A 21,105-nucleotide genomic window follows, 5' to 3' on the forward strand; every position below is an offset into this window, starting at 1 on the left:
ATCATGGTCTGCTCTTCCTTGCAGCAATGCATTACTTACACTCAAGTATTCATCAGTTCATGCTAACACTCTTCAGTCGATCAGTCCTTTGTAAGGGGCCTCACTCTCATCACAGGCCCTGCTGCAGCCACTTTGCAGTCAGATGCAGCTAATTTACACCAGTGGAGGATCTCCCCTCAAAGTTCTGACATCCTTGATTAGCTGCAATGATCTTTTTTATTTTCTCCTTCTAAAAGGAAATTAGCAGAAAGCAAGTAACAAGTGATGCTGAATTATTCATGCTAAATGTCTTTCAGGCTCTTAGATATTCAGCACATTCATAAACACCTGTTAATTCCTGAAACACTTCTGCACAAAGAGTAATGTGATGCTGAGTCCTTCAGCCTACCCTCCTGCAACCCAGCCTGCTCCAGAAAGGACTCCCTTTGACACCAAGATTCTCTCAGCTGAAAAGTCTTCATTGACAACCCTCTATTCATTACAGCTGTGGCTGTCTAGTTTCATTAACTTGCTGATAAGAAGAATGACATTGGCACAGTAATTTTCATTTCTTTGGCAGGACAAAATAGAGCTCTAGATAGATTTCTAGTACAGGTTGCTGAGCTGGAAGAAAATCATACCTGCAGGAAGAAGTACTGAGATAAATGTATTTTGGTGTAGTGTTTTTTGGCAAAATTAGACTTTTTTTCTGCCTCCTATGAATGTAGACCTGTTTGAGATCAACAAGATTTGCACTGCAACGGGCAGGTGGAGAAAGAATTTTTAGACTTTAGGGGTTCTAACTGTGCAGGTAGGATTTTTTTCTACTCATTAGTTACATTATAACAGATCTACTCATTATTTATTCATTCAAAACAGAAAACTAGCAATGTTGTAGTTAGATATGCCATCAGCATTATGCAGTTTGTTAAAAGAGCAGGGGCAGCACCCACCCAGACACCTGTACATAAGCAGGTTTAGGCCCAGATCTGAATGAACTCACCTGAGCTACACCATAATGTGACTTCTCAAGGTGGCTGGAGTTTTAATGTCTTGCTACTACCAAAAAGGACCCCTCTTCCACTCCAGTGCTGGCTCTGAAGCCCCTCTGCCTCTTTATTGTCGCTCTGGTTCTCACCAGGCAACTGAACCTGTGCAGAGCTCTAAACCAGTAGAAAAAAAAAAAAATATATATATATATATATATATATATATATATTTTTCCCCCAGCTTGGTTTCTTGCTGACTTGGATGTCTGAACTGCCTCTGTGAAAACCTGGGGAATGACAGAGCTGTGCAGGGAAAGCAGCATGAATGTAGCATTGCATAAATATGAACGTGGGCATAGAAAAATCAAAGAGGGGGACAGCTCCTTGGTGTGCAGCAAGTCATTAACTATGAAACTTTAATGTCCTAAGAGCACAGCACTTCCAAGAAGAGGGTAAATTTTTGTCCTCAGCAAAGAGCACAAGACAGCTGTACTCTGGATTGATTGCAGCTGTTAGTATGTGAAATACCTAACTTAGAAGTGCAGGAGGCTCCTTGTATGGAGAGAGACAGACACAGCAGGGAGGGGAGTAGAAGTTAGACTGAACACCACAAGTGCTTCATTTTTCAATAGATGTCTGCCCAATTTCAGATTAAGATCTGGCATTAAACTCTGATGTAGATCTTTGGCATCTCTCTAACCTACACTGCTATCACTCCCTATCAACTGGGAGCACCTTGAGTATCAGACCTCAAAACCCCACTCAGCTAAGATGGGTTTTGCTCTAGGAATGTCAATAAAGTTGAGGGAATAACAGAAAAAACGGCTTGCTAAACTGCAGTATGCTGGTGAGCAGAGAAAATGTGTTTTATAGGCTAGCATGTTGCCCATAAGCAGATCTGACAGCTTAATTTTCTAACATGGTACATGGGAAACTTGAAATGAGCTTTTCAGTTAAGTGCAGGGCACAGTGTGTCTCCACAGTGGGTTTAATGAAGGCTTTCAGCCATAGCTCTGCTTCCATCACTTCTCAGCTTCTCATTCTCTCTCTTTCCTTCCATGAGATGCATTTCCAGAAATAGCTGCCACGGAGAGTGTGGCCAATAGCCAATGTCTATTAGCTTGGCAATGGCATGGTGTGGACGGTGGTACACTTAGATGCTTCTTTTACAAGAAAAATCTTTAGAACGTGTATTCTGGGCTTCAGTGTTGTAGCTATGAGTGCTCCTAGCTTGGAGAAATGATGCAAAAAAGGTTTCAGCAAACATACAAATGAGATACTCTAATGGAGCCATCTTAGCATTAAAAAATAAACCCACTGAATTTTCATATCCAGTTTGTACGAGGCACCGACATCCTTGTTCCTGTAAGGTGAGAGATAAATGGGACGCCTCCTCCTGGCTCTGGGAGAGCTCTGAGGATCACAAAGCTGAGTGCGAGGCACGTCTGCCTCCAGGTACGAGGCAGAGAGCCAACTGCTCCACGTTGTTCAGGACAGCAGAGTCCTGCACAGATCCCAGGGGAACTAAGCCCAGAGACCTGGACGTGTTCAACAAAGCATTTAACTTACAACGATTTGCAACAATCTTTTCCAACCTAAATAATTCTATGAGCCTATGACATCAGTTGACATTTCAGCACTTACAATTTTACTTAATACAATAACAACATGAATTGTGCATTCCGGCTGAGGATCCCAGGGAATAAGCAGTGACAGCAGAGAAAGCTGCAGTAAAATGCAGCTGGTGTGATCCAGAGCACCTGTGGAAAAAATAAAAATTAAAAAAAAATAATTAAAAATAAAAAATATAAAAATAAACAAATCAATACAAATAAAAATAAAAAAGGAAACCCAAGAAGAAGTCTTCAAACTCGGCAGAAAAAGGACAAGAACAAGGGTTTTCCAAAGTGTTTGAGAGATGTTAAACAAAGTCTTTTGCTTAAGCCTGTAGCTCAGAAAGGTAATTCTCAAAGCAGGTTGCCACTTTTTTTCCACATGAATCGTGTGTGTGCAAACATTTGCCAGTCAGATGGCTGTGGATGTATTTAAATGTCTAGCCTAAGGCAGCCATGGGCTACAAGTACGGACTTTATCTTCTGTGTGTATAATGGGGTGTCTATATCAAAAGGAAAAGGACTACAGCTCACTGCCTTCTTGCCTTGGCACACTTCTGGTGCCCAGGACACCTTCTGTCAGTGCTGCTGCCATGTGTATGAAGCCAGGTATGATGGTTTGAACCACTTTGGTTTCATCCAGCCCTTCGCTTTGCTGCCATCTCTCTCACTACAGAGGCACAGATTTTTAAGGCTGGCAGCTCTGTTATGAAAATCAAGCTGAGTTGCTCCTTGCTTTGTCAGTAGGTAAGCATTGCTGTGGCCTGGCTTAATGGGGAAAAAGAAGAATGTATTTCCCCAACATGTTACTTGCTCAGTAAGGTCAGACATAGGCCAGTGAAGACTCTTAGAAGTCTGAGTCCCTGCGTAGCTCAGGATACATCCTGAGATCATGCTCTTGTCTCTAGGAAAAAGCTACAGTGATCTCTGAACAAAATAAATAAGCCTCGTTATTGCAAAACCACAATGAGACCATGGGAGACCCATTCCCACAGCCAGCAGCCCTCCCAGTCAGAAATGTGTGCCACATTTCCAGCCTCTCTGCCTGCAATTTCCATCTCTCAGATCCATTACCATGGTACCCCACTACCCTGAACCTTTTTCCAGTGAAGGCAACACTGGGCCATGATGGCACCATGATCCCCAGCTCCTCTCACTCTCTGCACAGCTTAGAAATTGCTGCTGTAAAGGTTACATGAGCAAAAGTGTTATCAATCTGTATTGGAGGTCTGAGAATATTGCAGTTGAGTTTCTGTTTCATTTTTGTAAAGATGCTAGCTCTGCCTCGCTGCCCAGAGTGATTTAACTTTGCAGAATATGAAGGGAGAACGCTCCAGTGTTTCTGACTTGGACTTAATCCATAAATTCCTCCAAAGTACCCTCATGTATCAGTCCTGGGCTGCAGCTTGCAGCTTGTAATAAATTGTCAATTTGGGCGTTACTTCAAATGTGAAGTGAAAAGATGAGAAAAATAACCAAGCAGAAAATACAGGTTTTAATCTCCATTATCAGCTTCCTCATCTGCAGAACCTGGGGTGCACCCAAAAGGTGGTCATGAAGGGAGCTGCTCTGGGGGAGGCTGATCTCTGCTCCCCTGGCCTTGGTGACTTCTGTGGATAGGATTTGCAACAGGTAGAGCACAGCCAACCTTCCTGAAATGTAGCACAGATGGAAATCTTGAGTCTCGTGTGGCTGAACTTCTCATTATCTCCATGAATTTTATCAGTCAATGCTGAGTAGCCAGGAAACAAAGCTACGTTCAGCAGCTCTGATTCCATTTAGATCCTTTAGAAGGTAGGGGAAATCCTCCAGGGAAGTCTTTGTTGGCTCTGCCTTCCTACCCAGAGTCTTCAGGGCTTGAAACATGCTAAAAATTAGGAAGAAAAAAGAGGGAAAAGGATAGAGCAGAAGCGAGAGGGCAGCCTGGCCCTACCACTCTGCATTTTGGTTGTTCCCAGCCTCTCCATGATCATGGCTTGCAGACAAGTGCACAACTCTAGAACTTTAGGACATCTTTGCACCAAATCAAACGAAGCATGAATAATCAGGGCTTAATTTTGTATATCATCATCCAAGCAAGATTTCTGCTTTCATTTCTGAAGGCTTTTGCCCCCACTAGTCCAACAGACACTGAGATGAAAGCAGGCTGGGATGTATCCGTGCATAAATTAGAGTTTGGGATTTGAGATGGCTCTTGGATACCTGGGAGGGGAAATGGGTGTGCTGCAGCAGATGTGGAGGTGCGTGTGTGTTTATAGCACATAATCGTTTTTTAAACAGATGCCTGTTGCTCTTTAAAAGTGTGATTCCAAATATCATTGTGGCTTTCACATGGCATGAACATTGCTAAGTTATTAAGAACATTGTTCTTGCAGATGCAATGATTAACATAAAAATGAATCATACAGCTAAAGAAACCCAAAGCTAAGCTTCACTCACGGACGTGTTCTGCATGCGGCCCACTGGTGATCAGTTAGAATTACCCCTTACACAGATCTCGCTTTTGACTGCTGCTTTTCCCCAAAGCAGCATGAAGATATAAAGCTTTTTATTTTCTTGCTGAGATCTATCCCAAGGGGATGCCATTTCTTCCAGGAATCCTTCCTGGCAGAGTTTAGCTCCTGCAAGTGCATCTCACCTTTACACCAGAGAGGCAGTAAGCATCTTAGGTCTGTTTTGTGCTGTGACCACGGCTTTGGAGTCTGATCCTGCTGATTGCTGAGCACCTTCGCCTTCCACAAACATCACAGCATGTTAAGAGGCACAGGAGGAGCTCAGTACCAAGTAGGATCAGACTGCGGTGCATCAGTATTAAGGTCAGACTCACAATGCATTAATATCGCTCAACAGAAATATTAGCTGTCAAGAAGCTCAGAATTGTTCTTTTTATGGCTTGGGGAACAGCATTATAGTAAAAATGATGTGAATATAAATTCAGAGGGTGTTTACAAGATGGGAAAACAAGAGTCAACATAAATGGGCTATTATCTGTGTTCTGTATAGCCTGATTCTCAGTGAAATGAAGGTGGAGAATTTGTGCTGAGTAGGCTTTTTCAAGGTTAGCGGAGACGGGGAGCTGTTCCCAGCGGAGGGTGAAGAGCAGGCGGTGATGGAGATGAGCCGCAGCACAAGACATCAGGTTTTGCACCCCACAGCAGTGTTTCCAAAAGCAAATGATGGGAGATGACTACAGCACCGATGAAGCTGTTTGTCTCATTGCGGTCTATGAAATCAGTGTCTTTCTCCCCTACACGAAGTCCCCAGCAGATCTGCGGGGTTAGCAGGGTCAGAACCTTCTGTTGTAAATGCTGTGGCTTGCCAAAAGGACGTTGAGGCAATGCAGAGAAAAGAGATGACATTTCTTCAGGCTTTTTTCAAAAAGCACGCTCCCAGAATAGCTCCAGATAATAAAAATATTGTCAGTTCATTAAAGATGTTGCTTTTAGAGCTGTAACACCAACAGGAAAACATCTGTCAAGAAATACAGGGGTGACACTGAAAGAGGCAAAGATGTGAATTCAGCCACTATTTCTTAATAAATCTATTAATGACACATTATTTTGCTCCTAGGTACTGTTAAGGCCACTGATGAATTATCCCTTAAAGGATGTTACGTAAGGGTCTGGTCAGGTCAAAGGAAACACACTGGACTGTCCTTAGAGAGGAAAGTTTTGAACAATTTTGGCACACTGGAAAATACAATGACCTTCAACTTAACTAAAGATGGTGACCCCAAATATTATAATAACTTCCAAGTAATGGAACATTTTGAAGTTATTGAAATATGACAGAGGCAGTAGTGAGCCCTAAAAGTATATATTGTGTATATTGCTAAAACATTTTAACATATTTACCAGTTTTTCTGTCCTTCTGGAGATGAATCCCTTTGTTGAACTCTAAACAAAATTGCAGATAGACTTGGTTATTTTTCAGAAATCAATGTGTGTCTTTATTTTACTTCCAAGATAGGGTTTTACAAAAAGGTCATAACTTGAGTGCTTCTGGAACATAAAATGCCTTGGAAAGCTTCTAGAAAATATTTCCTAGAGGACACTTCAAAATGTTTCTGTGGGAACAGGAAATTTTTCTAATTATCTGTAGTTCTGCCTCTAAATTAATTTAAAAATGGTAATAGTCTCTCAAAGCAAAAATGATGAGGTGAAATTCTATAGCCTGCTGTCTATAGGTCAGACTAAATAATGAAAATTGTCAAACTGGAGCTTTAATAGTCTATAAAAAAATATCCTTATGGTATCCCAAGAATGCAGCCATTCCTCTTCTCTCAAAAGTAATTTTACCACATTGTTTTTTCCTCTCTCTTCCTCATGATGAAATGCTCCAAATTCCCAGTACATCATGAAATTGCTGTTGTCTCCAATTTAATCCACCAGTAACCGCACTGTCCCTCCCCTCTGTATTGATCGGGATGAAGAACTGGCTGCAGCAGCTCCCTTTGGTGCTTTTAGGCCCCACCAAAGGGCAATATCTTCATCCACTAGAATCAAGTCTGGTGTAATTAAGGACCTGAAGTACAAGTCAGTGTGCTGAAGACTGCCTCACATGTACTTAATTGCATGCTCAGTATGCACACAGGCCGAATGGTTAGTCTTTATGCAGATTGGGACTGTAGATGGTGGGGCTGCTTTTAAAAGAAAGCTCAGCATCCAAAGAATTAAAATTCTTTTCCCCAGACTCTCTGGTGGTGTTAGCAGTGCCATAAATGCTTGATCCTGAGGGATCTGCAACATGCAAAGCATCCCCTGTGAGAAAGGACTGTAACGGGATTGAGTTATGGGCTTCAACCCATGTTTACAGCACTTGGCTAGGGCTGGACCCTGCGTACATGTTAATATAGAATGAGTTTGCAAATTCTTTCCATCATCTGATGATGTCTCTGATAGCTGCTGGTTTTAGAGAAATCCTACTTCATTTAGAGCAGTCCTACTTCACTGAAACTCAGAAGCTCAGCAAAGCACATTTGTCTGATGCTGATTGTGTTTATTTATGTATTCATCTGCTGTGAGCACTCATATCTGAGTATCTTTGACTTTGTCTAAAATAACAGAACAAAGCAAAATCAGCTACAATGCCAGAATGCTTCAGCCCAGTTGGTAGGACATCCACAGCAGGTCTCTCCACCCCTCTACCTCAGCTGTCACCCTTTCTTTTGACATGACCACGTGAAAAGATAAAGCTTGGCCTCAAAACCTTCCATATCAAGACCACAACACTTGGGCATTTCTTCAAAGCTGAGAACTAAGTATGGAGAACATCCCTTCCTCTGCCCCTCTTACGGAGCTCTTATCAGCTTTTCAACCAGTCCTGGCATGATCTGGCCAAGCTCCTTCACTGTCATAGCCCCACACCAAACTCCCCCCTTGGCTAAATTAAATGAGCCATGCATTTACCTATACTGGAGGGATGCACAGGGATGATCGCACGAGCAAAAGTCATGCAGGACAGCTGCTTAAACCAGTTGTTGATCTGAAATCTCTGCAGTTAGTAAAGCTTTCAGACATTTTAAAGTTTCAGAAATGAAATGCAAAGCATCTTCTTATCTATCTTGCTGCTACACACTCAGTTGCCTGGAACGGCTATTGCCTAAAAGAAGTGCTCCTCATTTTAATGTGCTTTTTGGTTTTGTTTTGGTTCGTTTCTGAGGGGAGAGGGTGGAGGAGTTTCAATTGTCTTCCCAGCAAGCTGCACTAGATGGCAGTAAGTAAGTAAGGGAAATGAGTTAGAAACCACGCTTTGGAAGGACTGAGTGAAAAACCTCAGCGACCAAGCTGCTTACCCCATTACAGCCCAAAATAAGAGGCAGCTCCCTGAAGGAGCAGCTTCCTAAAAGAGATCAGGGTTTGTTTACCGTGTCTCTTCAACCTCTGGGAAGGCTGCGACTGTGAGGACACTAAAACTCAGCTGGAAAACTCCTGCCTTTGCCAGCTCTGCTGCAGGGATACAAAAGCTTGCCTCCCAGCCTCGGTCTCTGCAGGTTGGTGTTGTCAGCTCTTATTTTAATTCTTTGGAAGCCCATCTTTGTGTAAAGGGCCAAAACAGCCTCAAAGGGTCTCTGCATGCCAGACGTAGAGCATCTGCCCTTTGGTTGGGGTAGGGAGCCTTCAGCTCGGTGTCTGTAACCCTTTGATTTGAGGCTGGGCACCGGGTTTACCCCTCTCTCTTGCCTCCTCGGTGGCACAATTTGGTGGCAGTGCCCAGGAGTCACGCCAAGGCACCGTGTGTGCCACCTGGGGGCTGCTTTGCCATGTCAGACAGCGTGTGGGGATATCTGAGGCGAACCCATATCAGACTAGAAGGTGCTAATTGCTGCCAGGAGACTTTTCCCTGGAGGTTCCCCGCAGACATTGTCAAAGCAGGCTGAGGAGAGCAGGCAGGAGTCACCGTGGGATGTGCTGTCAGAAAAGGCGGGTTGTCAAAGGCAGGATTTGTCAAAATACGTTTGTTTTAACAAAAGTCTCCACAGGAGGCTTCCCAGGCCAGCCGGCAGGGAGGAATGAGGCAGGAGGATCAGACATGGTGCTCCGGCCCTGTCAGGCCTTGCTCTGCTGACCAGGGGACACCACGTCTCCAGGCTCCTGTAGGAAGGGCCAGGGGTCTCTCAAGTTTCATGTCCTTCAAAAATACAACAAAACCTAACGTTAAAACCTCATTGTTTTACTTGAAAGGAATATTTTTTTCTAGCCAGCTCTCATTGTAGGACCCACAAAGGAGCAACCCAGCCCCTCTGTGCCATGAAGACACAGGGTACCCAGGGAACGCAGCAGGGTCTCCCAGGTGGAAACGTGAGGCTTAAGTAACATTTTGCATTTTGGAATTGAGATGAAAAAGACAAGGAAAAGCTTGCAATGATCTAAGGCTCTGTCACCACATAGCTCACTGGAGCAGCAGACAAGGAGGTCTGCTGAGCTGCAAAGAACAATCTGCTCTCATTTATATCCAATTTAGTGATGAGCTGATGTGGATTTAAAGGACCAAAGTCTGGAATGCAACACTAGTGAGTCCCCAGCATTTCCAAATTAAAGGGAAGAGTCTCTCTTAACATTTCTCTTCCTTTAGCTGGGACTGTTTATTCACGGACAAGTGAAGATCCATTATCCATGTGAGCATCCATACCCAGAAAGCCCAGGAGCCTGGTACTGGGACCATTCTTAATGGATACCAGCTGCAATCTCCCATGTCACATCCAGTGTCCCTAATCGAAAGGTCTCAGGAGAGATCTACCCCTCCCCATTGAGTTTCAGGGGAATAAGGACTTTTATTTTAGGAGTGCTAGGTGACCTACTCAGGGCTAATCACTTCACATTCAGGTGATATAATGCCTGACTGAGGCAAGATGGATCCAAAAGACAAGGCTAGATGTCTCATATCAATTTTTCTTACAAACAGAAATAGCCTTGCAAGGTCCAAGTCTTCCTGGTTTCATTATAGCCCTTGAAAGTTATTTAGAATGGAAAGTCCCTTCTAAAGTGTGATTTCCAATGAGGTATTTGCTGCTTGAATTGATTTACAAGTTTGGTAATGCTATGCACAGATTTTCTCACCTTTCATTATCCTTCCTTTCCTGAGGGACATTGAAGTGTCATACAGATGAACAACACAATGTAGTTTTCAGCAGCAAAAAATCAACCTTAGTTTAATGGAGGTAACAACTCCCAAATGCATCCTGGTTGTCCCTGGGGATTTGCTGTGCAAGATCCGTGCAGCCTTGCAGCCATAGAGGGAGGTGTTCCTGTGACTTCCCAGGGCAAGAATAGGGAATGGGAAATGACTCATTTTTGTTCCATATGTCCACCTAAAATGAAGTTGTGATAATGAAATAAATTTATTAATCCCAGTAGTTCCTTGCACATGCTTGTTGTGAAACTCTGAGATGTTTTCCCATGAGGCCTGAGCCATCTTTCAACCACATTGCTATTCAGCCTCTTAAAATTACTACAAGCAAGTAACACCAGTGCTTGGATTTGTTTAAAGTGAGAGGCAAAACTGAACTTTCAGCAATAACACTGATGTTGATAATATCAGACTTTCCAGTCCTGGGCATGAACAGCCATCTTCTGCTCAACCCAGCAGGGACTCCAAATCTGTATCAGTTACCTCAAATGCAAGGCTTTTGAAAGCACCAGCTGGGTCGTGTTAATTTGCTACTACAGAGCTTAGCAAGACCAGAGCACGGGATTGCTTGCAACGCTCGTGTTATTGATGTGGCTGATCACGAGCTTTCAAGGTTGGTTTGAGGTGATGTAATCGACACCTCACTAAGAAGATTAAATAACTTGAAATAAGGTTACTGCAAGCAGTGGACTGCTGCATCTTCTGCAAGACTGATGCTGATTATTGCAAAGCTACAGGTCTCTGCTGCAAGGATTGTTTCAGCCATTGATTGTACTGGTATAGGAAAGGAAGCAAAGAGATGTGGTACACTTTAATACCCGAGTTAAAAAGGAAAAGAAGCAGAGAACTGAGAATACCACCCAGAAATGGACAGGATCAGTATTTTATTTCCATTCATAGGTGCTCTTTACAAATAGCTGTTTTCTGAAAGCTTTTAGGTTGCTACAAAGGAAGATGTGCTGCTTGCTAATGAGATTACAGACTCTAAGGCTTTCCAGAGACCAAAAATTGCCATTGAGAAGAGTTCTTAGAAAAATAGGGGAAGTGTGATTAGAGGTGAGCTCTTACTCAGAAACGTCACTGCAGTGCTTAACCCCTGATAGGGACAACCCAGTCCACACACCGAGGAATGCCCACAGACTCCCCCCTTCCACTGTGGTCAGTTTCTAAGTTACTTCATAAATGTTCACGGGAATCTATTAATCACCACTGGTTTCTTGGAATGGCATCATTCAGCAGAGGAGGGGAGCATATGGCCCATGGCACCAAGCTGGATTTCATATAGAGCAAAACTAGATTTGGAGTAAATGAAAACCAGCAGAGGCTCTGGGTTCCCTTGTGCATCCCATGTGCCACATGTGCTTTGGGCCATAACATCTTTAGGGCAGCATGTTCCTACATGTTTGTTAGCCTGGATCCAAGTCTTTTGATGGCACAGAATAAATAAAGACAGACTTCTCACCCAATTAATGTCCATAAATACATTCCTTAGTGAAAGAAGCATTATGACCCCGATTTGGCAGTGGGATTCACTGCAACATGATGGTTCAGGAGCTTATTTATCCCAGTTGTGATACTATGGGAAAGTGTGGGATCAACTCTGGCCATCAGCAGCCTGCTGTTAGTTTTTCTGATTTTTGGATCCATTCAATCTGTTTCATCACACACCTCCCCTCAGCCTTACTGAAAAGACAGGTCTGTCTGTCGTGGTTCAGGAGCTCCCAGTGTTTGCAAAGGGGTTATCTTCATGGTCCGTGTTGGTTTAATTGTATTTATTCCTCACATATAGGTGGTCAAGCCAGATGTGGTCAAGTGTAAGGTCATGATTTCTACATTACCAAGGTGTTTAAGCAGGTTTTGCAAGGTGCTGTGACATCTACACATTTATGTGCGTTTGGGAGGAAGTTACTGTTAGTACTTTTTATATTAAAAAACTCTGATAGAAAGAAGACAGAAGGACACAGTATAATTAAAAGAACAGCCTCAGGTGAATTGAATGGCTTATGGCAGCTGTAATGAATGAATTGGAAGGAGAGGGTTCATCACTCAGGTCAGATTTCCTGAAGATCTGAGATCTGAAGACTCAGTTCTTCCAGCTCTAAGGGATGGGAAACTGCAAATCTGGTGCCAGATTTCCACCTGGTTTGGACCTGAACCAGTGTAAATGTGATTGTTGTTATTGTTGTTGTTGTTGCTGTTACATTAGTCCCAATTTTATGGATGTAAATGAGAAATCAGTGATACTTATTATTCCATTATCATCAGAGAGTACTTCCAGCCCTGAATTCTTGGGGTCTTGCTCTTGGGATCTCCTCTCCTCCGGTTCCCATAGCTCTATCAGGAGAGGACATTTGCAGCTCGACTGGTGCAGACCAGAACTTGGCTGCAGGCAGGTAGGGCTCAGCTCACTTTCTGGTGTGCTGCATAAAACTTGCCCTGAGCATAACTGCGCTGCTCTTGATCAACCGTAACATTTTCCTCTTCCTCTTAGCACCACTTTACGTTGCCAAAGTCAATATTTCAGGTGTTGTTTGCTTTTAATTCGACGTTTATTTCCTGCATTCAGATTTTATTAATGTGACCCCTTTTTATTGTTGTTTGTCAGCGTTAATCCAGGAGTGTATATCATCCGTAGATAGAGTAGTATGACTGCTGAAAGGCTCCCTGACATAATTCGCTGCCCTGTTAACAGTAGCAATAATTTGAGCAATTAGAGAGGCCTCGACATGGGCTTTAACTTCTCTGTCACATAGGAATACCTCCTCGGTGAAGCTGCCATGCTATTTATACTCCTCCATCAAGTCCCAGCCTGAAATAATGCCCCAGGAGAGCAGCCTGTAATCAGTCCCTTTGCAATGACTGGATGAGCACTAAGTAACTCCTGGCCTTGATTATATTAACGAAGCTGCATGGGGAATGCCCATCCAGAAATCCCCAGATGCCATGCTGATAGAGCAGTCTGTGTGCTCACAGCATCCCTTCCCCTGGCCTGCAGTCCCTTTCCAACAGCCACAGCTTGGGTTGCAGAAGGGTTGCTTCATCTCCTGGGGACCAAACGTGATGGGAACCTCCACGAAGAGGCACTGAAGCAACCTCTAAGCAACTCAGTCTTCTCGTGGATCATGGCAGCAGTGGCACTGTCCCTGAGGAAACCCTTACCTCTGTGCCAAGGTGGCAATGGGAATGGGCATCTCCTGAGCCAGTTAGCACTGGACAAAGTCCTACAGACAAGTGGGACATGGCTGGTACAGCCAAGTATCAGAGGGCTCCAAGTGGCACTGTCGTGTGTTTTACCATCTCTTACTCTGGATGGGGAATTGAGGCAGGGATGTCTACTGCTCAGGAGCATGAAAATTCATGATGGAGCTGGAAATTGCCTCACATCCTAAAGGTACCTCTGCACCCCAATACAATCTCTTTCCATAATAAGTTAAGGCCTGAATCAGAACCAAGAAGAACATCCCAAGGCCAGTCAAGAGAGATTGAACCCATGGGTGTGTTTCAGTGCACCACAACGCAAAAAAAAAAGAGATGCTTCATCTAGGAAAGAACAGCCTCGCTAAACACCCTGGAAAATTTCACAAGGAAAAAAAAAACCAATACAACGTCAGAGCTTAAAGCCACCGCTTTAAAGCTCTATTTTCGGAACTCATTAAAATAGATACAATCTGCACATAAAATAAATTGCTTGCCTTATAATTTTAGCTTCAGTTAGAGATTTACCGGTAACAGCAGTAATTAACGAACTCGTTTTGCTTTCTAGTATCAAGACCCTGATTCAGCACAAGGATTTGATGGGGTTTGCTGGCTGATCTTCCCTCACGTGCCAAAGCACAAGTCACGAGCATCCTCCCAGCCCGGCAGAGGGCTCCCCCCTGCCTCTTGCTGCAGTCTTGGAGGGCTTCGCCCTAGGTGATGCCCCGTGAGCTCAATCACCTACCCTCCCTCCACACATCAAGACCCACAAAGAAGGGTCCAAAGCCACCTTCCTGGCTCAGCAGTGGCCTGGGGGCAGTGGACACATGGTGACAACATTTTCAGGTCACCACCCCTGAAGGATGTGGTTGGATGGAAGATAGCTGAGGTCCGTGTTTGTTTGCAGTTTGGGAGGCAAGTTTGAGCTGGGTTGTATTTAATATACCACGTTGATTAACTACAGGTTTTGTGCTTAGGAGGAATCATTATGACACGGGCCTGCAGCCTCACTCCTGCATCACCAGCAGCAGTAAGAAATGATCTGCTCCCAAGAACGTGTCCTGCAGGAAGAGTGCTTGGAGCCAGGCTCAAGCTGCCTTCTAGGCTTAATCTATTCTCACAGTGATCTTCATCAGAGGAATTTCGGTATGAGCTTAAAACTAAGCCAGGTCAGACCCAGTGAACTCACGGCTCAAGCAGCCTAAAGTCTCTGTTGCAGAGGAACAGAGCTCAAGACTGACAGGCTGAAAGAGTGAGCAAAGCAAGGGTGGAGTAAACAAAAGAGTGCAGTCTGCTTTTGCTTTAGCGAGCAACTGGCATCTGAAACGAGGAGCAATTTCATTCTTTTTCTGTGAGTTGCTGCATGACATGATCAAACAGGAATAAGTATCTGAAATTGAAGGCCAAAAAAACAGTGCAATTGAATTGCTGATTTCTCTGTAAGGCTCCCTGAGATAAAAGGGTTGTCCCCGGGGAAATGAGAGACCAGGGGAAAGCATTAAAGGCACGGTTGATGTCTTTTCTGCTTTGCATATAATCCCCTGAAAATTGGAATGTCCAAGCGCTTGCGACGACACAAGGAGGACTAATACTCCGGGATCACATGAGCAATTATCTGACTCACAGGTGAATATGGTAATAAAGGGGCTGAAAAGCCAACTGCCAGAGAGAGGGCAAGAAGCAGCAGGCTTGCTTGGTTGTGGGTCATGCCATGAACACCTCTTGAGATCAAGCAGTAAAAAATAATTAGGGTTGGGAAGGAGAGAAGAGAGGTTCCCAGATGGTGTGGGTGATAGATAAGGAGACGGCTTTTTATCTGCTGCCAGGCCATCCTCTCATCCCGTTTGGTGACTGGCTCAGATCTCCGACACGTGGGGCTCTGTGCCAGTGGAGCTGTCAGGGCACTGCTGCTTCCAGCCTGGATTAAAGGTTAGGCAAGCTGGGTCTTGCTTTGAGGTCTGATTATTCGCTTTTGTATTTATACAGCAGAGGAGAGAGAGTTTCTTTCCAGTGCAGAGATGGGTCGGCTCCCCTTTCCAGAGGACGAGCAGCTGGGAGCTCGGCTGTGTCACACACGCCTCCCATGCCATGCTCTGTAAAGCAGGGTGTAGCAGGGATGACCTTTGCAGGGTCTTTGAGAGCCCTGCCCAAATTCTTGCTCTGTCCTTGTTTGCTCCTTCTTCTAATGACATACACAGCAACCATCCCATTATAACCATGATGGTCTGCAAACCAATCTGCCCTTTCCTTCCCAGCTCTGCCAGCGTCCACAAACCATTCACAGTTTGCCCACAGAGGAAGTCACGAGCGATCTTTTACAGTCCCCTGTGTATCTGATTTTGTGCAGAAGAGAGGTCTGGCTTTGGTCTAATGGGGCATCCAGTCCAGATGTTGGCTGAGGAGCATCTGCAAGGAGCATCCTCTGTGGTTACAGCTCCCTGAATAGCAGGAACATTTGCAATTACATGGACTGCAACAAAAAATAAATAAACAAACAAAAAACTTTAGGGCATCTTCAGGCTTCAGGGAATAAAGTGATCAGCCCTGAGGTCAGGAAGAAGCACTGGTCCTCAGGGCAGCAGTGCACAGCTAAGGCTGCTTTGCAAATCCAGTGCCTTTTGTTTGAAGCACACGATCCTAGGTCTCTAGCAAACAGCCTGGTGGGTTTTTCCAGCATGGAGATGTGTCTTGAGAAGGACAGATCTTTAAGAATTATTATAATTATTGACAAATAACAGGCCTGGTCAAAAGCAGATGCATGTCTTAAGGTCTGTCTGGACAGCAGTAGTCAGCAGCTACCCTCTGCGCTACCCAGTTTTTCCCTGTCTGTGTTGGTGATGGCAGAGCAGAGCCGATCCAGCCTCTGTCTTGCATGTTCACACCAGGGTGCTTGTGGTTGACCCCTTCTCCGAGGCCATGAAGACTTTCAGTGGGGAGACAAAACAGAAATTCTGGGTTTGCAGAAAGAAATCTTGTTTTCCTGGGAGCTCAGTCTGGGCAGCAGCAGTAGGGAGCCCACAAACCAGCCGGCAGCGAGGAGCAGAGGGAACACTAGGGCGTGCTGTTCCCCCAAAGTCTGGTGCTGGTGCACATTTCTTTTGCTCAGGGACTGAGGGTTGTTTTCTGCTGTGGGTAGGCAGAGAACTTCGGTCACACTGCTTGGCTGTTCTTGCGAGGAAATTAATTGCATTTGCTGCGTGAAAGGCTTTTAGCACGGAGGTAAAAGCAGAGGGCAGGTATTTATAGGGAACCAGGGCTCAAATGCGAGATAGCGCTGCTTGTATTACAGGGAAGGAATGATGAATAACAGCAGCAGTTCGGAGGGTTTAATTAACCTTCCTGCTATTCCCATCGAGAGGGGAAAATAAGGTGGGAATTATCTCGGGGTACAAACTCAGCCATGTGCTGACGCCAGGCACAAATGGTGCCAGCTGGGTGCAGAAGGAGGGTGCTTTACATCCCCCTCCGTTGTGCTGCTTTAAGCGTGCTGAATGCTTGATTTCACTCTACCTTTGAGGCCGAGCATTTAGCAAACTGCTGCAAAAAGTAATCCCGTGTCTCGGTAGGGAAAGCGCTCAGATGAGCGGCGTGTTGGCTTTGTTTCCCTCGCGCGGCAAAGAAAACTCGCGGCTCCCGAAGAAGAGGCTCTTTGTGTTCCTGCTGTTAAAGAAGGGCTCGTGCCCCCCTAAGGCTTCTAAACGAACATGTGAACTCGGTGTGGGGATTTTGAGCTCTGTAAAATTCATTGCTGTGTGCACACTCCTGCAGCACGCGGGAGCTCGGGGTATTTTCCTTTAATTTAGCAGGAAGCTGTGGCACTTCAAAGACCGTTCAGTGCATTGCTCCTGCACCTGACGAACACAAGGCCACGGTGGTGTTAAACTGCCAGCACGAAGGGAAATGCCTTCGCAAGCAGCAGCCAGGCTGCCTGATGTTCTTACACTTGGCTATAGCCACACCGAGTCCATGTGTGCTGCCCCATCACTCCAGTTTGGCCCAGTTAATCCAGCTCTGTACCAGCTGGGACCACTAGGAGCCTCTTGTCTAAACACAGACTACCTGTGGTGTTTTTTGGGTTGCTCGTGGATTTTTAGCCGCTCTTCCTCCTGCAGTGCAGTTCAGGTAATTTCAGTGGGTTTGAAAAAAAAAAAAACCTTTGGGTTTTGGTTCTGGAAATCCCGTGTCACCTGCTGCTGCCACAGCCAGGCAGTCAGATTAAGCAGCAGCCCTTTTGCTGCCACATCCAATCAAGTAATTTATATGCAAACCTAATATTTACAAATCTCTGCTCTTGCACCTGCCTTTTTAACTTCATTCCTGAGCTGATGGCTGGAAAATATCCCGGGGAGGCAGCAGACTGAGAAAATGAGAGGTTTCTCCTGTACAGGCCACGACACTAAGTCCTGTCTGAGTCGGCAGCAGCCAGCAGATGCAGATGAGGAGGCAGAGTTTGGTCATGCAGGGGCACGAGGCAGCTGTGAACCTGGTCCATCTGCCTCACTGGACAAAGCAAAGGCATTGAATCGGTAAAACTGGCCAATGCGTTTTTGTCTGCTTGGTCAAATAAATATGAAACGAGCGGGTCAAATAAATATAAAATGAGTGGGTCAAATAAATAAAAAATGAGGGGGTCAAATAAATATAAAACGAGTGGACTTGGTTTGCTGCCTGTGAAATGCAAGCTGCCAGCCCTGCGAGGGGAGGTACAGGTCCAGGAGCAGACGTGTTAGGAGATCCGCACTTCTTTTTTCTGTGTTTTTGTTGGTGGTGGTTGGTTGGTTTTGGCTGTGTAATGAAAAGTTTGAAAAGGACGCAGTTCCTTGTGCTTCAACTCATAAGTCTGCTCGTAATAACGGGGTTCAGGACCCGTGTTTTGTGGTTTTTTTTACTGCTTGGCAGATTTGGGACGAGTTTTTGGGACAGGCACTCTGCAGAGACCTGGATGCAGGATGCTCGGTTGGTCTCAGCTGGCAATTCCTGGGCTGTGTTGTGACCACTTCTATCCCAAAGCTGGGATACAGGGTATTTTTTGCTGAAAACATGGTATTTTCTTTTAAGAAATGCGGTCATATCTGTCAAAGACTATAAGGCTGTGTTCCTTCATATGACATAATAACTGCACAAACAGGCACTGAGGCACCGAAATAGAGGGGCCTAATTGGTTTGCTTTCCCTAGGAGATGCAGCGCCAGACAATGAACCACAACATCTTAAATCTACGCTGAACAATAGCGTTGTCTGTAAGTAGGATATTTTTAAGCAATGGGGAGAACAATTGGGGTAGAACTAGGTAACATTTTTCAGATGGATAGTTTAGCTGCTAATAAATGCAGTTCCAGGCTGACTGAAACTATCCATAGACTCAGGCTGAATTCAACTAATATTTTTTGCTACAACAAGGGAGACCTTTTCTTTCTTGACAAACCAGCAAAGCTCCAAAAGCTCCATTTTATTATTTCAACATTTAAATCACTCGAGAGTGCCAAGTCTTAGAATTTAGCTTGATTTTATTTCTTTATTTTGAAAAGCATTCCCCCAGTTAAGTGAAATATGTTATTTTGGGTCCATCACAGATAAACTCTTCAACCGTTATACCAGGGAAAGCAAAAAAATTTAGAAGGGATTTATTTAGTCTATTTCCACAGGTCTGCTCTAGGACTTTGCTTGCTTTTTCCATTGACTTTGGAGTGTGAATATAATGTGCAGCTGGCGAGCTTTTCTTTACAGCTGATAAAGCAAGTTACACCAGGGGCACGTGGAAATGAACCCTGGACACAGGTCAGGTACATTAAACAGAGTTCTCCTCCAGTGGCCTCACGTTACAGACCTGATTTATGTTTCTGGCACATGTGATTCACGCTGGAGCCTGGCATGGCTGCACCTAAGCCATCCAGCCAAGCTTCAAAGTTCCTCTTTTCTCATCTTGCTTGCATGAGGCGAGGAAGATGGGAGGCATAAGGATCAGCTCTGAAAGTCAGAGATTGATGGGGCTAACACCAGAGTGTCTGCATTCACTGTCCGTGGTCTGTGAGAAGAAAATGTGCTGAAGTAGTCCATGCAAACAAAATACGCCTTTTTCTGACAATCTAATGTTTGAGAAGCCTCATTAATTATGGTTGCAAAGTGCAGAGAAGCTATAGCTTCTATCTAACAAGGCGTTTTGCAAGCACTATCTGCGTTTCAGAAGATAAAAAGGGAGAGATCATTCTAGGCCTGATTTTCATTGAGATTTCATGGAGAGATTGAAAAAACATTAAGGAGATTAAGGGCATGCAAGGCTTCTTAAAAGCAGTGGGGTTTAGACACCTGATTCGCTCTTCCATTTTGCAAATCATGGTTTAAAAAAAAGGGCATTTGAGCTAAGCAGCTTCAGGTGTCTAATGTATTTAATGCTTAAGAGGGCTGTGATGTCCCTGCCCTGCTCTGCAGTCCATGGAGGCTGTGGGAGGGAAGAAGCTGAATTACACTCCTGCTCCGAATCGCATTCAGGAGGACTCTGTCTTTGATAACACAGCCCCTGCTGTCATGTTACAGCTCCACTAGGTCAAACCTGCCCCAACACCCAGCCACAAGCCATCCACCAAGACCACAGAGAAGGGAAAACCAAGGCAAGGCTGGAGAGCTGCTTCCTCAGAGCATCCTCCCACTGCCCAAGAACCAATGGTTCAGCCACTTCCTGACTTTGTCATGCTTAACAACCCTTTATGGACTTTTCCTACATTAATTTGCCTAATTTTATTTCCAACCCATTTATGCTATTGGCTTCCCCTGCTTCCTCCAGTGATACTTTCCCTATTTTTGTCATATGCTGTGGAAAAAAATAATTAAAAAAAAAAAAAAAAAAAAAGCTGTTTCTTCTAAATCTGCAGCTTCATACTGTCCTTTGTCCTGGTATTAGAAAATAAAATAACAACAACAAAAAAGAATAATCCTTCTTTATTCACCATCTCTGTGTCTTTCATGATTTTGTACTCTTTGATCATATCTTCCCTTTGTCATCTTTCTCAGCCCAAATACTCCTTATCTATTTCATCCTGATGCATAGGATATTGCTTCCTACCTACATAGCGAGCCAGTGGTTAAAGCTTAATGCAAGATGCAGCATCAGGCAGTGAGGATACATTCCCCTTGCCCAAATTTGAAGAACATGAGCATTTCAGGGCTAAGCCGACCTGCTTATCTGGGATTCACAGATCCCAAAAAGTCTGCAAACCTTTCAGGAGAAGCCACAGATCTTGTTTTTTTTTCTGAGAAGCCATGTAGACCAGAAGCTACTCTAATGTACTCAGGCTTCGTCCCTTGATGTCCTTAGTGGTCAAAGAGGTCCTTAGGAAATGTAGATTCTCAGCATTTGCTATAATCAGGCCAAATATACATGAGAGAGTCAAAATAACTCAGGGTTGGCAACTGCATCTAAAGCTTGGATGCATTTCTCCTTTGCTTCCCTGTGCTCAGATGGTATTCTCAGAAGCTGTATGTCTAAAACCACCTGCGAAAGACTTTCCTGAGCAATCCGACCTGCTGCCTTTCCCCATCCCATTTTGTTTTTTCAACGTTGCCTTTCACACTAGAAGGATGAACACAAGACTTTTCCAACACGGGGAGGCAACAGCTGAAAAAGGGAGAGAGAACAAGTTTTTTAAGTCTTTAGAGGTTTCTGTCCTGTGTCTGTCCCCACACTCCTCTCATGCTCTTGCCTTG

At 44.5% G+C, this 21,105-nt stretch overlaps 1 protein-coding gene and 1 long non-coding RNA gene across 3 annotated transcripts in view; both read left to right on the forward strand.

The window, feature by feature from the left end:
• FRMD4A (FERM domain containing 4A) overlaps positions 1-21,105 on the forward strand; it is a 346,642-nt gene that overhangs the window by 115,810 nt on the left and 209,727 nt on the right. The gene's annotated exons all lie outside the window — the stretch shown is intronic.
• LOC137849882 (uncharacterized) lies at positions 12,100-15,743 on the forward strand. The gene is made up of 2 exons (XR_011092124.1): positions 12,100-12,370; positions 12,964-15,743. It is a non-coding gene; the product is annotated as an uncharacterized lncRNA (long non-coding RNA).

The sequence above is a fragment of the Anas acuta genome, chromosome 1, assembly GCF_963932015.1.
Source record: "Anas acuta chromosome 1, bAnaAcu1.1, whole genome shotgun sequence".
In the NCBI taxonomy this organism is placed as follows: Eukaryota; Metazoa; Chordata; class Aves; order Anseriformes; family Anatidae; genus Anas; species Anas acuta.